Here is a 13,319-nt window from a genome sequence, read left to right on the forward strand (position 1 = left end):
CCAGCATCAACATGAGCACTTCCATTTTCACCTCTGTCTGGGTTTCCTGTCTTTCCCTCATCCCGATAGTTTCCCTCATGTTACCTCCTCTCCCTATCTTTCCCTCTCTCTCCCCTCCCTCTTTGTCCACAGCCTTCCAACTGTGCCTTAGCCCCATCTGGAGGCTTGCTTTGGCCTGCAGAGAGGCCTGTTTTTTTCCCTTTGTTGGTTTAGGCTGGGGGCCAGAATGTTGCCTTTTGTAGGGGGAACGTCTCTCAGACTTCTTTATTAATTATCCAGCTCACTTTAATGGAAAGACTTATGCCAGCTGCACAGGGTCCTGAGTCAGCTGCTTAACCTCTAAAAATTGAGTGCTAGGAGTGCTAAACCCTGCACGCACAGCCCTTAAGATCTTCAAAAAGAACTGAAAATGATTTTCATCTAGCCCTTGTTATGAGATTCATTCAATTTGTCTTTTTTCTGTAAGTGTATTTCACAATGAGATGTGGTGGAAGTTCGCAGAGCTGCCTCTTGACTATTATGCATATTATGCCCTCCAGTAGAAACAAAGACATGATGTACTCTTTATAAAGTGGCCTTACTTGATGATGGCCTTGCCTTACTTGATGATGGCCTTGCCTTACTTGAGGATGGCCTTGCCTTACTTGAGGATGGCCTTGCCTTACTTGAGGATGGCCTTGCCTTACTTGAGGATGGGCTTGCCTTACTTGAGGATGGCCTTGCCTTACTTGAGGATGGCCTTGCCTTACTTGAGGATGGCCTTGCCTTACTTGAGGATGGCCTTGCCTTACTTGAGGATGGCCTTGCCTTACTTGAGGATGGCCTTGCCTTACTTGAGGATGGCTTTGCCTTACTTGAGGATGGCTTTGCCTTACTTGAGGATGGCTTTGCCTTTCTTGAGGATGGCCTTGCCTTTCTTGAGGATGGCCTTGCCTTTCTTGAGGATGGCCTCACTTGATGATGGTCTTACTTGATATGATGTCAGTGTTTACTTTTGCCGCTACACTTTGACGCAGTTAAGGCGTCTCACAAACCCTTGCACTATAACATCAAAGCACATCTCACCAATTAACTGAACCACAGTTTTAGCTGATGCAGCATAAGGAAACCTGTAGTTTTACTGTCCCTTCAGCAGAATGAAATGAGAGGTTTTGTCATGTCCATCTCATGAGCCTCTAGAGAGAGAGAGACAGGCTCAGTAACAGAGGTTGACATCCTGGCTTTAATGGTGTGCCCAGACAGTAAAGCACTAATGGGACTCATGTGTTCTTCAGAGGGGAGGAGAAACAGGGATCAGAAAGCAATTGGTTTCACATTGGGTGTGAGTGAAACCCCATGCCATAGAGGCCTAAAGGAATAGAGTCAATTGGCTGCTTTGAAGTGTCTGTACCCACCCTTTGAGTTCCTCCATTTATTTTCCTGCCTTGGTCCAGTTGGATTTGAGCCCACTAGGGAGTCACTTTGAGGCAGATTTCCAAACACCTTGAAGTCCTTTTGCCCAAGGCCTTGACCTGAGTCCTTTCCTCCATAATTAGCATGGACCTTGATGGATGGTGCTGGAGACTGGCTGCAGTACATTTTGATGACTACAGGGTAAATGTGTCACTGGGGGAGTTCATCCACCTGCAGGTCTAACTGAATCACTGTTTGATTCATAGGAACACAACCAATAGTATATAGACAGTATTTTACATAAAGGACTCAAAGCACTGTAGGCTAGGGACTCCCAAGTATTATAGAGGTAGCTAAAGCCAATCCACTCAGCGTACTGTGTTCAACAAAATGGTTAGCATTAGCTGAAGCCTATTTTGTTATACAGAATGTTTAGCGTTAGCTAATGTCTGTAGTGTTCATCAAAACCGTTAGCATTTGCTGAAGCCTGTTGTGTTCAACAGAATGGTTTGCATTAGCTAAAGCCTTGACACCTCCTGGACAGCATAGGCTAAGCTGTAATGTGGGTGACATCATTCCTCAGCCCTGTGCCAATGCTAACAGTTCCAGGTGTGCGTAAAAGAGTCCATTTAGTTTATTATCCATTTCTCACAGAATAAGTTAATGACTTTTATGGCATCTGACAGGTTGCTTTCTCTCTCAGACTTTCAGTGGTGAACAAGTTAGTTATAGGCTCTTTATGAACCCAAAGCTGCTAAAAGGTCTCCATATTTCTCTGTGGAATGATGCCAAAAAGGTTCTGCAGGTCTTTAGAGGCTTGTACATTTATTAAAGGGTGTGAATATGGTGTGTTGACATTTAACCATTCCTCTTCTACAGAGCGCTATCATGAATAAGATGGCTGGGTATGTAATTTGTCCTTATGTCTGTGTAGTGTATGCATGGCGTAAGAGTGCAATTATATTGTGCCTTACCTATTACCATGTTGGTTCTCAAATTTGAACATAGAGTTACTTACCAAAGTGCTTTCTATGTACCTTCATTGTACAAGGTAAATTTAAATGTGAATTTCACTGTTACCGTATCCAAGGTTAATGCCATTGTAATGCAAAGGATTGCCCACTACACTAAAGGGAAGGCATGTTTTCTTACATTGGATTATATAATATATTTCTGACAGGGGCTTTGAATCTAGGTCAGTTCATATATGCAAGCTCCGGTTTATCAGTGTTCCATGTCCCTTTACCAGGACAAGACAGTATTTTCCATTGCAATGGTTTGTTGATACTGTACTGCTTTTGGCCTCCAGTCGCTGTCATAGTTAATAATGATTCATGTTTTCATGAGAGGGTGTTCCTTGTTATTGGATCAGGTACCAGAGGGGTATACTACAAAGCAAGATCAATGACTTAACTAGCTAACTTATTCTGAAATATTCTGAAATAACTTTACATTTTTTAGAAAGATATGCTTGAAATTGACTCAACAACCAAAACAACATATCTAGCTGGCTAAATCATGGATCCTGGTTTGTACTAGATCTATGTTTTTGATTATGTAATTTTCTCAGCGTTGCATAAAAATCAACTGCCACTTTTTAGGCTACTCAAAAGAAGTGTTCCATCAGTGTTTTTATCCCTGATGCCCTTGCAGTTGCTTGCATTTGTTTGATTGCAATTCCTCTAATGGTCTATTTTCACAACTGAATGAAGTCAGAGCTTGTCAGAGAGAGACCCTAGCTTTGAAGAGTAGAGGTGTGTGGAGTGGGGAGAGAGTCAGGGGGAATATGGAAAAAGCCATTTCCTGCCAAAGTTAGTGGTTCAGAGGTTGGTTCATTATAATGGATCCTCCAGGATGCTCCTCAACATATACACTGTGTTAGAGAGATGTTAACCAAGGATAGGCTAAACAAGCACCCCACTTTTTAACCTTCACTTAACCAGGTGGGTCAATTAAGAACAATGGCACAACAGACCCAGTGCATTTCTCTGAGGTTCAAGTACACTTCAGTCTACTGTTGAACTTTTCTTGTTATCGAAATGTGTAGGAAAGGTAAAGAATTTCCCTCTTGAGGTATGCTGCCTGTTGTCTAGTCTACTATATACCTCAAGGGCAGTGTTAAGCTAGCCTTGCCCAGTCCAACCCAGATAATATCCCTCTAAATCTTTTCTGACCACTGTGCGTTTACATTGGCTTTGCTCCAAGTCTAGATCAGCTTTTTGAATTGTAATTTGCCAAATTAACTCCAGGAATGTCTGTGGCGGAGAGGGCAGCAACTCGGGTTTGTCAGCCCCTCAGGCTCTCATAGCCTCTCTGTACCACCCTGCGTGTGTTTCAGTCAATGAACCAATAACTGCGTCAGTCAGTGGTGAATTCTGGGAACACGTTGTAGGGTATTTTAGTCTGCTTAAGGGCTCTCAAATGTTAAAGCTGTGTCCCAATTCTCTTCCCCATCTCTCTCTCGTTATTGATGGACCATGGATACGTTGAGAAGGAACTAGATGGCTTTCCTACGTACTGTATTACTCTCTGCTCTTAAATCCTCTCTGATACTGTAGATCAGTGTTCATGAGGGACAGGAGATGTGAATAGGAAGCTGTTGAACACCATTTGGCTACGGCCAGACGATGGGCATGAACCAATGGATTCGTGAGGCGCCTCACACTTAGGAACAACCATTAAAGTTAAATAGCATTTTAGAGGGTTGGGATATCAGGCACATCTCACATGCCATCTGTGCTGTCTAGAGCCTGGGACTGTAGAAGGCTTTTCTAAAGCTACGTACAGCACACCATGAGGGGATCCTTTCATATTCTAAGGTGCTGCGTGGGTTGTTCCTTAGGTCAACATTAGTTCTTATGCCGTTTTTCGCCTAGCACTCTTAACAGACCATCGCTGGTAATTGGACCCAGTGTTTTATAAAAAAACTGAAAGTGAATGTATTGCACTTGATATATTTCCCCTCTTTGATACAGTGTTAATAACTACAGAAGCTTGAACTGAATTAGTTCAAACTGAATTCTCCTGCAGTGCTTTGAATTTACCACAGGAGGACTCCAATGAAGTTGTAGAAACATCTCAAGGATGATTAATGGAAAGAGTATGGACAAATTTCAAGTCTAATAGTTATGTAAATAAGGTATTTATATTCTTAATACATTTGCAAACATTTCTAAAAACCTGTTTTCGCTTTGTCATTATGGGTTATTGTTAGTGATGCACCAATATGACATTTTTGGCCGATACCGATATCCGATATTTTCCTTTGCGCCCCAAAAAAAACAGATACCGATAACCGATATTTATCATTTTAGCTGCCTTTTTAAGGGTTCTAGTACACTTAAATAGTTAACACACACATGGACGCAGCAGTCTAAGGCACTGCATCTAAGTGCAAGAGGCCCTGGTTCGAATCCAGGCTGAATCACATCCGGCCCTGATTGGGAGTCCCATAGGGCGGCGCACAATTGGCCCAGCGTTGTCCGGGTTTGGCCGGAGTAGGCTGTCATTGTAAATAAGAATTTTGTTCTTAATTGACTTGCCTATGTAAATAAAGGTTACACACTCACACCACACTGACCAAAAAGTTATTTTGTTGGCATTTACGTATGTCCCCATTTATCAGTAAAACATAATCAAAACCTATTTCTTTCACTTACCTGCTGTGCTGTTTCGTTGTTCATTTGTTAGGTCATTTCATTCTCAACCATTTTCTATGGAACGCCATTTTGGTCTTTGCTATGGAACGGCGTTTGGGTCTTTGCGTGTCAAAAAATATACTATTTAACACATTGACGTGTCAATTAAGCTTGATGACCAATCAGGACCTGAAATGACTGCACGTCACATAATAATTTAAGACGTTCATACATTTTTTTACATAGTTATTACACATTGATTACACTATCACTCGTATTTCATGTCACAACGATTCGTCGATAGGTATGCTATTATGCTGGTGAAGTTGTCTAGCGCACGTACAGTGCTGGTCATAAAAAAAATGCTAGCTAGCTCATGGATGCAAACAATGTTCTTCCCCAAAAACAAAGCAAAACGACATATGTTTAAGTAACTATAGTTAGCTAGCTAACCTATAGCTAGGCGTCATAATCTAAAATAACCCTAATGTATAAGACAGTTCTTATTTGAGTAATGGTGGTCGGACCCATCTATGTGAAGCTAGCCACAATAAGGATTAGCCACAACAGTGGACATTTCGGTTTGCCTTCAAAATATATGGTATGGCATAATTCTACTATTTTTATTAATTTGCATCACTGTCAATGACATACTTTTATTTTGAAGGCAAACCCCCAAAACCACTATTGTGATTAATCCTTATTGTGGCTAGCTTCACAACACATATCCCGGTCCAGTCGAGCCTCACTAGCCAGATGAAGCTAACTAGCAGCTTATAACGTTCGCTTTACAACAGGGTTAAGTAGCTGACTAACTATTTATTTTAATGAACTGAAGTTCAATTTCAATAGGCGAACAAGTGGCAACCTAGCTAATAGTTTCTCACAAGGATTCCTAAATCATTGCTAAGAATAATGAAAATGACTGCAGTTTCTACTGGTCATTGTTTTCAGGGCGGTTGAATTGGTGCTAGCTAGGTACCAATCTAAAGCTAGCTACCCCAGAAGTTGCAGTCAAACAAATTATGCTTTTATTACCAACGCGGTATTGAAAACACATCGTTCATGGCCGATGTTTGCAGACTTTTTTTGTAAAGCTTTGACAGTGCTACTGTATCTTTTTTGACACGCAAATACCTCAACAGCATTCCATAGTATGTATGTATGTTGTGTAGCTAATAGCAGTGACGCTGTTACTGTGTAACTCCAGTAGGGCGACGTCTGAAAAATAGAGCACTTGGTAATGTACCGGTGCTTGACCAGTCGGCGAAAGCCATCATCACCCACGACAGAACGGTTGATTGTCAAGGGCAATGAATTCCATTATCTTGGCTTTTTTTCGGGCAGCCTAGTCATTGTGTGTAGATTGATGCGGGGGATAAAAAATGTATTTAATACGTTATAGCCTTATTCTAATATGTAAGAAAATGTGGAAAAAGTCAAAACAGAAGGCATCTCAATACTATGTTAATTACACTGCATATCATTATAGTTTAGATGAGTGCATAATGGTATATATTCACTGTAGGAAAATCTGGAGTTGCTGGTCGTGTCCCATCTTTGTCTTGAGCACTAAATATGTTGATTAAAGTAAAAAGGAGACTGGAGTGTTTAACCTAATAGTGTTTCCGGACAACAGGTACTGTAGGGGAGACCAATAGGGCTGGCCCTCCTCGACAGATAGGTTCCTCTCTTTTGTCCTCCTTCGGAGAAAGAGAGAGGAGCAGAGTAGTGGATACAAGTAGATACAAATAAAGCTTTATCACTTTGAAGTCTGAACCAAACATCTGTTTACTTCCTCCACTTTCTCCTTTCAAAGAAATCCATACTGTAGCAGTACCGTTTTTCTTCTCACCCCCTAGAGCCACATTACGACACACATGGCTTACATAATCAGCATCGTTTTTAATGATTCATTTTCTTTGTAAACAAAACAAAGAATCCACTGGGAACACACTGGTTGAATCAGTTGTTTCAACATAATTTGGCAATGTAATGTGATGTGGAATCAATGTGGAAAATACATTTGATTTGAAAAAGTCATCAACCAGTACTGTTTTCATAACATTTGAACCAACGTTGTAAACATTGAAATTAGAGTAAAACTTAAACTTAAATACAGTGGACCAAACCTAACACTGTTGCAGTTCTTGACACAAACCGGTGTGCCTTCTACCATACACCGTTCAAAGGCACTTAAATATTTTGTCTTGCACATCCACCCTCTGAATGGCACACATACACAAGCCATGTCTCAATTTTCTCAAGGAGTGAGGTTGGGTTTATGTAGGTTTATTAGATCTTTGGAAGTTTAGAAGTAGTTACCATTAGCCCTTATACATGTTTTTCCATAATGTACAGAATATATACTATCCAAGCAAATGTTGATATTTGGTTGTGTTCACAATTCAATATCTGGTTTGCCTACAAATGAATGATTGATTTGTTGGATTCACGTTCCAACGTTTAAATTTTTTTTTTTTTAGATAGAACTAAATCAAACTTTAAAATATACTTAGATTTTGGGTTGATATGGAGACATGAATCCAACATACAGTTGAAGTCGGAATTTTACATACACTTAGGTTGGAGTCATTAAAACTTGTTTTTCAACCACTCCACCATTTTTTTCTTGTTAACAAACTATAGTTTTGGCAAGTCAGTTAGGACATCTCCTTTGTGCATGACGCAAGTCATTTTTCCAACAATTGTTTACAGACATTATTTCACTTATAATTCACTGTATCACAATTCCAGTGGGTCAGAAGTTTACATACACTAAGTTGACTGTGCCTTTAAACAGCTTGGAAAATTCCAGAAAATGATGCCATGGCTTTAGAAGCTTATGATAGGCTAATTGACATAATTTGAGTCAATTGGAGGTGTACCTGTGGATGTATTTCAAGACCTACCTTCAAACTCAGTGCCTCTTTGCTTGACATCATGGGAAAATCAAAAGAAATCAGCCAAGACGTAAGAAAAAACTATTGTAGACCTCCACAAGTCTGGTTCATCATTGGGAGCAATTGCCAAATGCCTGAAGTTACCACGTTCATCTGTACAAACAATAGTACGCAGATATAAACACCATGGGACCACGCAGTCGTTATACCGCTCAGGAAAGAGAAGCGTTCTGTCTCCTAGAGATGAACATACTTTGGTGCGAAAAGTGCATAACAATTTCCAGAACAACAGCAAAGGACCTTGTTAAGACTCTGGATGAAACAGGTAGAAAAGTATCTATAACCACAGTAAAACAAGTCCTATATCGACATAACCTGAAAGGCCGCTCAGCAAGGAAGAATCCACTGCTCCTAAACTACCATAAAAAAGCCAGACTACGGTTTGCAACTGCACATGGGGACAAAGATTGTACTTTTTGGAGAAATGTCGTCTGGTCTGATGAAACAAAAAATATAAATGTTTGGCTATAATGACCATCGTTATGTTTGGAGGAAAAAGGGGGAGGCTTGAAAGCTGAAGAACACAATCCCAACCGTGAAGCACGGGGGTGGCAGCATCATGTTGTGGGGGTGATTTGCTGCAGGAGGGACTGGTGCACTTCACAAAATAGATTGCATCATGAGGAGAAATTATGTGGATTTATTGAAGCAACATCTCAAGACATCAGTCAGGAAGTTAAAGCTTGGTCGCAAATGTGTCTTCCAAATGGACAATGACCCCAAGCATACTTCCAAAGTTGTGGCAAAATGGCTTAAGGACAACAAAGTCAAGGTATTGGAGTGGCCATCACATCCATGACCTCAATCATATAGAACATTTGTGGGCAGAACTGAAAAAGCATGTGCGAGCAAGGAGGCCTACAAACCTGACTCAGTTACAGTCGTGGCCAAAAGTTTTGAGAATGACACAAATATTAATTTCCGCAAAGTTTGCTGCTTCAGTGTCTTTAGGTATTTTGTCAGATTTTACTATGGAATACTGAAGTATATTTACAAGCATTTCATAAGTGTCAAGGCTTTTATTGACAATTACATGAAGTTGATGCAAAGAGCCAGTATTTGCAGTGTTGACCCTTCTTTTTCAAGACCTCTCCACATGTTTTTAATAAAATGAAACCTTCACAAAAAACAGGTAAACAGAAACTGACCGTGACCCGAACGTGGCGCACACAAATACACACAGAAAATAAATAATTACCTACAACATTAGGTGGGAAAAAGGCTGCCTATGTAGGATTCACAATCAGAGACAACGATAGACAGCTGCCTCTGATTGGGAACCACACTCGGCCAAAAACAAAGAGATAGAAAACATTGAATGCCCACCCAAATCACACCCTGACCTAACCAAATAGAGAATTAAAACAGCTCTCTAAGGTCAGGGCGTAACAGTAGGCATCTGGATCGTAGACTCATTCTCACTGAAGTACATTAACCCTCAAGTTGCTGGACTGTGGCTTCACATTTTATTTCGATATACAGTTCATTTCAGAAAGTATTCAGAGCCCTAAACTCTTTCCACATTTTGTTACATTACAGCCTCATTCTAAAATGGATTAAATGAAAAAAATCCTCAGCAATCTACACAATACCACGTAATGACAAAGCGAAAACAAATATTCAGACATTTTTGAAAATGTTATACAAATAAAAAACTAAAATACCTTATTTACATAAGTATTCAGACTCTTTGTTATGGGATTTGAAACTGAGCTCAAGTACATCCTGTTTCTATTGATCATCCTTGAGATGTTTCTACAACTGGGTTGGAGTCCACCTGGTGTAAAGTGGGCTCCTGAGTGGCACAGTGGTCTAAGACACTGCATCTCAGTGTAAGAGATGTCACTGCAGTACTTGGATTGAATCCAGGCTGCATCACATCCTACCGTTATTGGGAGTCCAATAGGGCAGTGCACAATCGGCCCAGCGTTGTCTGGGTTTGGCCAGAGTAGGCCGTCATTGTAAATAAGAATTTGTTCCTAACGGACTTGCCTAGTTGAATAAAGGTGTAATATATATATATATATACAAAAATGTAATTGATTGGACACAATTTGTAAAGGCACACACCTGTCTATATAAGGTCCCACAGTTGACACTGCATGTCAGCAAAAACCAAGCCATGAGGTCGAAGGAATTGTCTATAGACCTCTGAGACAGGATTGTGTCGAGGCACAGATCTGGGGAAAGGTACCAAAACATTAATGGGGCATTGAAGGTTCCCAAGAGCACAGTGGCCTCCATCATTAGTAAATGGAAGAAGTTTGGAACCACCAAGACTCTTCCTAGAGCTAGCCGCCCGGCCAAACTGAGAAATTGGGGGAAAAGGGCCTTAGTCAGGGAGGTGACCAAGAACCCTGATGGTCACTAACAGATCTCTAGAGTTCCTCTGTGGAGATGGGAGAACCTTCCTGAAGGACAACCATCTCTGCAGCACTCCACCAATCAGGCCTTTATGGTAGAGTGGCCAGATGGGAGCCACTCCTCAGTAAAAGGCACATGACAGCCCGCTTGGAGTTTGCTAAAAGGCACCTAAAGAACTCTCACACCATGACAAATAAGATTCTCTGGTCTGATTAAACCAAGATGAATACCAAGTGTCACTTCTGGAGGTAACCTGGCACCATCCCTACGGTGAAGCATGGTGGTGGCAGCATCATGCTGTGGGGATGTTTTTCAGCTGCAGGGACTGGAGACTAGTCAGGTAGATGAGTGTAGGTAGATGAGGGGAAACAAATATTTAATACATTTTAGAATAAGGCTGTAACGTAACAAAATGTGTAAAATTCAAGGAGTCTGAATACTTTCCGAAGGCACTGTTCCTCTTTATTTAGGTTGATAGCTCGACGTTGAAACAATGTTGATTCAAACTATTTTACTATCAACATTGAAACAAGGTCAAATAAAATGTCTAATCAAATCTTAAATTCTACGTCATTTCAACCACCCAGTAAACTGTTGTATTGAATCTAGGTATTAATATTATAGCTTTTTTATGTGGAATTTTCAGCACTTTTTCAACATATACATAGTTCTGATGATTACGTTGAAATTAGATTGATGCATCAACCTGTTTGTCAGCTTTAATCAATTAATTTAAGTTGAAGTTTTACCCTAATTTCAATGCTCTTTTTCAAATCCAATGTATTTTCCACATTGATTCCACATCACCAGTGTGTGCTCAACCAGTAGGTGCTCAGTGGGATTTTTTTTTTTTCCAGATGTGTTTTGTTAGTGTTTTTGTAGCTGTGCATCTCAAGCTGTGTAAATCAGGCTTACATAGGCATTTTGTCTAGGTGTTAAAATCCTAATTAGATAGTTGGCAACCGTATCCTTTAGTTCAGTACATCCTGTATAAACTCCCTGTGCTATGGCAAACATAAACTTTGCAACATAATTTATTTGACTTTTTTCATGGTTTCCTTGCAGTACAACCACTAAAGTTGTCATGACAAACCATTTGTATTGTTTGCCGTAAAGTTGTGACATTTAAATCAGGAAACCTCAATGGTGAAAAAAACACGGCCGTTTGCGATATTGCACTAACAAAGAAGTTACTGCGAACAACCAACACAGTTTTTGCCCCTCGGACATCACTGCACGCGCGACGCTGATCATCTCATCGACAAAAGCAATAACAATGGTGGTGGGGTGGCAAGTGGCGCTCTTTCCTCCTACTGCGGATTCCATCTTTAAGTTTAACAGACCTAAAGGTTCAGTGAATTAATAGAAGACCTCCACCAGAGAGTTGTGGGTTTGACCCTGTTGTCTCACTATTGTCTCACTGAACCACCGATCTAAAGGATAGGGCACGGATCTAAGCACAACTCAGTGGGGAGCTGAGGAGATAAGCACTGCATGGACCTGCACATAAACTTTATGAAATTATTCCTGATTTAAGTGAATGTAGTTTCTTTGGTTTATTTGTCGTGTTTGCAATGGATCCTCGCAATTGCCCCTAAAAGCTAGTTGATGGACACTACAGTATAAAAGGAAAATAGTATTTGCTTTATCCATTGCTTCCTCAGCACAACTAGTGATGCAGACAGACACAGATGCGGTGTCACAGAGGATAAAGATTTATACAGCTGCAGGAGGCACAGATGATGATGTTAATAGAGATGACAGACATACGGTAGATAGACAGACAGATGAGAATGTTAATAGAGATGACAGACATACGGTAGATAGACAGACAGATGAGGATGTTGATAGAGATGACAGACATACAGTAGATATACAGACAGATGAGGATGTTAATAGAGATGACAGACATACAATAGATATACAGACAGATGAGGATGCTGATAGAGACTGTAGATATACTGGCAGAATTAAGCTATGATGTGATGGCATTTTGCCAAAACACCTTGAATGTGCTTTTGAAAATGCAACAGAAACAGTTGTAGCACTTTAATATTAATAGTATTTATTACTGAAAGACAAGAGACAGGCTCTGAAAAAAGCATGTTTTTTGGGTTCCTGTCATTTGCACCTACGTGTTATAAACCTGCGTTGAGCACTTGTGTAGTGGGCATGTGTTTCCAAATACTTTTATTGCCTCTTGAGGATCATTGAACTCAGCCTAAGCACCTGCCATATGGGAACAAGGTTGAAAAATACAGTCGAGGCAGTCCTAGCCATCAATAACAGCTTTTATTTACTCAAACCTCTTAAAGTGACAGTGTTTTTTTCCCATAATGTATATTCAGACATCTAGCTAAGCACTTTCAAATTAAGGTACCACATTTCTACACCTGATTCCCATATTTGCTTTGATTTCAACAGCTGCCAATTTATAAAAGTGCAAATGAAAATGTTCCCTATACTGGCAAGCCAATATGAAATTGGCAATTTGATCTGTAAATTCTTAACAATTTCATTCTTGACTTCCCAACAAACCAAAATGTAATGTTTGTATAAAGCTTTTGGCTGATGTTACAAGAATGTTCCTGGAACATATTTAATCTGTTCTTTAAAGTTTCCTAGAATGTTTCATTAGGTTGTGGGAACATTGTGGGGACAACACAGAAGATATGTTCCCTCCCCCCAAAGAAATCCAGTTTTACAGATGATTCTTAATGTTTCTTTTGGGGTGCAAAAAACATTCACCTGATGTTTCAAGAACATTCCCAGAATACATATTGTCTGTTCTTTAAAGGTTTCCAGTATCTTTCTTTAGGTTGTAGAAACAATGTGTTGATAATGACGGACTAGGTTCCCGAAACACTAAAACTGTCCAGTTATGCTGACATTCAGCAGATGTTCGTATCAGGGTGCACAAAACTTTATTTTGATGTTGCTATAATGTTTACAGAACAGACTT

General features: G+C 40.2%; 1 protein-coding gene across 2 annotated transcripts in view; it reads left to right on the forward strand.

Moving 5' to 3' along the window:
• Positions 1-13,319, forward strand: part of LOC109889957 (SH3 and PX domain-containing protein 2A) — a 97,327-nt gene that overhangs the window by 52,555 nt on the left and 31,453 nt on the right. The window lies entirely within an intron of this gene.

The sequence above is a fragment of the Oncorhynchus kisutch genome, linkage group LG4 (genome assembly GCF_002021735.2).
Source record: "Oncorhynchus kisutch isolate 150728-3 linkage group LG4, Okis_V2, whole genome shotgun sequence".
Taxonomy (NCBI): Eukaryota; Metazoa; Chordata; class Actinopteri; order Salmoniformes; family Salmonidae; genus Oncorhynchus; species Oncorhynchus kisutch.